The following is a 3,548-nucleotide window of genomic DNA, read 5'->3' as shown; positions in this document are numbered from 1 at the left end:
AGACCTCAGCTGGAGTATTGTGTATAGGGAGGATGTGAATATACTGGAAAGAGTGCAGAAGCAATTTGCAAGAATGGTTCTAGGGATGAGGAACTTCAGTTATGAGGATAGATTGAACAAATTGGAATGGTTTTCCTTGAAAGGAAGTAGATTAAGAGCATTTTTAATAGAGATTTTCAAAATCACCCTAGGGCCAGTGCTGGGCCCATTACAGTTTGTTATCTACATCAATGATTTGGATGAGAATGTTAGGTTATTGACCAACAGGTTATTTCCAAGTACAAGCTTTCAGAGCACTGCTCCTTCATCAGGTAGCTAGTGGGGCAGAATCATAGGGCACAGAATTTATAGCAAAAGAGTATCATAGTATCATACAACTGATGCGATACAGACTTAACAGAAATCTAGGTTTGTTCAATATATCACATCAGTTGTATAAATTCTATAAATTCTGAATCCAATGACCTGCTCCCCAGCTACCTGATGAAGGAGCAGTGCTCCGAAAGTTTGTACTTCCAAATAAACCTGTTGGATTATAACCTGGTGTTGTATGATTGGATTCAGAAAAGATTTACAAGGATGTTGCCACGGTTGGAGGATTTGAGCTATAGGGAGAGGCAGAACAGGCTGGGGCTGTTTTCCCTGGAGTGTCAGAGGCTGAGGGGTGACCGTATAGAGGTTTACAAAATTATGAGGTGCATGGAAAGGGTAAATAGGCAAAGTCTTTTCCCTGGGGTTGGGGAGTCCAGAACTAGAGGACATAGGTTTAGGGTGAGAGGGGAAAGATATAAAAGAGACCTAAGGGGCAATTTTTTCACGCAGAGAGTAGTACGTGTATGGAATGAGCTGCCAGAGGAAGTAGTGGAGGCTGGTACAATTGCAACATTTAAGAGACATTTGGGCAGGTATATGAATAGGAAGGGTTTGGATGGATATGGGCCGGGTGCTGGCAGGTGGGACTAGGTTGGGTTGGGATATCTGGTCAGCATGGATGGGTTGGACCAAAGGGTCTGTTTCCATGCTGTACATATCTATGACTCTATGACTAAGTCCAACAGCGGCACCTCCACATCTTGGGTGAGAATGTGTAAGGCATGATGACACTAAAATAGGTGGTATCATGGACAGTGAGGAAGGTTATCAGAAATTGCAGCAGGACCTTGATTGGCTGGAGAAGTGGGCCGAGAAATGGCAAATGGAGTTTAACATAGATAAATGTGAGGTCTTGCATTTTGGAAAGTCAAAACAAGGTGGGAGTTTCATGGTGAATGGTAGGCCCTTAAGGAATGTAGTGGAAAAGACAGAGCTTGGAGTTCAATTCATAGCTCTCTGAAAGGGAGTCACAGATAGACAGGGCAGTGAAAAAGGCTTTTGGCACACTGGTCTTCATCAGTTAGGGCATTGAGTATAGAAACAGGGAAGTTATGTTGCAATTGTACAGGACGTTGGTGAGACCATACTTGGAGTATTGTGTTCAGTTTTGGTCACCTTCCTATAGGAAAGACGTTATTAAACTGGAAAGAGTGCAGAAGAAATTTACAAGGATGTTGTCAGGACTCAGTGGTCTGAGTTATAGGGAGAGGTTGGACAAACTAGGACTTTTTTCTTTAGAGTGTAGGAGACTGAGAGGGGAACTCATAGAATGTATAAGGTCATGAGAGGCATGGTTAGGATGAATGCACTCAGTCTTTTTCCCAAGGTTGGGGAATCAAAGATGAGAGGGCATAAGTTTAAGGTTAGAGGGGGAAGAACAAAAGGGATCCTGAGGGGCAACATCTTTTAACAGAGAGGGTGGTATGCATATGGAATAAGCTACAAGCAGAAGTGGTTGAGGTGGATACATTAACAGCATTTAAAAGGCATTTGGACAAGGATTAGAAGGATAAGGACCAAGTCAGGGAAGTAGGGTTAGCGTGGATGGACATTTTGGTTGGCATGAACCATTTTAGGCCAGAGGGCTTGTCTTTGTGTTCTATAGCTGGATAGAGTAGACAGATAAATTATTCTCAATCGTAAAAGGAACAATGACATGAGGATATAGATTTAAAGTAATCTACTAAAGAAGCAAGGGTAAAGTTAAGAAAAATATTCCAACTCAGTAAGTAGTAAGGCTATGGAATACACTGCCTAGAAGTGAGATAAAGGCAGGTTCAGTTCATGCAATAGCAAATATTTGGATAAAAATAAAATGCAAGAATTTGGGAAAAAGCATGAAATTGGTACTAGTTAATGACACTCATTTAACAAGCCAGTGCAGGCACAACAGGCTGAATGTCCTCCTTCTGTACCATCACATTTCTGTGATTCACTGCTTCTGAATGGCCTAGTCCAGCTCCTAAATCAGATGTCTGTGTGATTTCAAGGCAAACAAAAGTGGATGATGCCCCTTTAAGAATTAGGTTTGTCTCGGAGGTTATTTCTGATAAAACACCTGGCTTTCAGTAATTGATCATGTGACCCAGTTGTCTCAACCTGCGAGGTAAACAATCAAATAGCAAAGGATCAATAAGGAGGTAATTACCGGTGTGACTCTGGTCTCAAGCAAGGCTTTAGGTTTGATTAAGCTTGTTGCAGGAAATATCCATTTTCACTTGCTTTTATTTGAATGCTGGCTAAAATTGTTTAATATCCAAGATTCAAGAAAGAAAGAATGCCAGAATCAGCAGAGTTCTAACCTCAGATGGTTAGGCTTTAAATGGGAGCAATGCCAGTGCCGGGTGCAGAGTTTAGAACTGTGTAGTATTTGGAGGATATTTGAATTGACAGCCTTTGTTAATTCTTCCATGTGGGCATCACAAGCAAGCCTGGCATTTATTGTCTATCCTTAATTGCCCTCGACTGACTGACTAGCTCATTTGGCCATTTCAGAGAGCAGTTACAAGTCAACAACATGACAGCAGGTCTGGACTCACATGTAGACCAGACCAGGTAAGGATGGAAGATTTCTTTCCCTAAAGGACATGTGTACCAGATCTGTTTTTATGATAGTTGTTGATAGCACCAAGGCCACATTCACTGAAACCAGCTTCCAATTCCAGATCTTATTAATTGAATTTAAATCTCACCAACTGCCATGGTGCATTTTGAATCCATGCCCCAGATCATTAGCCTCCAGATTACCATGACAGCGACATCTCCTCAAGAATTATGTGAAAAGCCCAAGAAATCCCAACCCTTAAACAAATTTTTTAATTGTATTCAGACCAAGTGTTTCATCTTCCAATTTTGAATAGCATCTGACTTGAGTAGAGTCATAGAGATGTACACCATGGGAACAGACCCTTCGGTCCAACCCATTCATGCCGACCAGATATCCCAACCCAATCTAGTCCCACCTGCCAGCATCCGGCCCATATCCCTCCAAACCCTTCCTATTTATATACCCATCCAAATGCCTCTTAAATGTTGCAATTGTACCAGCCTCCACCACTTCCTCTGGCAGCTCATTCCATACACTTACCACCCTCTGCATGAAAAAGTTGCCCCTTAGGTCTCTTTTATATCTTTCCCCTCTCACCCTAAATCTATGCCCTCTAGTTCTGGACTCC

Source organism: Chiloscyllium plagiosum, chromosome 1 (genome assembly GCF_004010195.1).
Source record: "Chiloscyllium plagiosum isolate BGI_BamShark_2017 chromosome 1, ASM401019v2, whole genome shotgun sequence".
NCBI classification, from domain to species: domain Eukaryota; kingdom Metazoa; phylum Chordata; class Chondrichthyes; order Orectolobiformes; family Hemiscylliidae; genus Chiloscyllium; species Chiloscyllium plagiosum.
Note: the sequence above shows the minus strand (reverse complement) of the source record.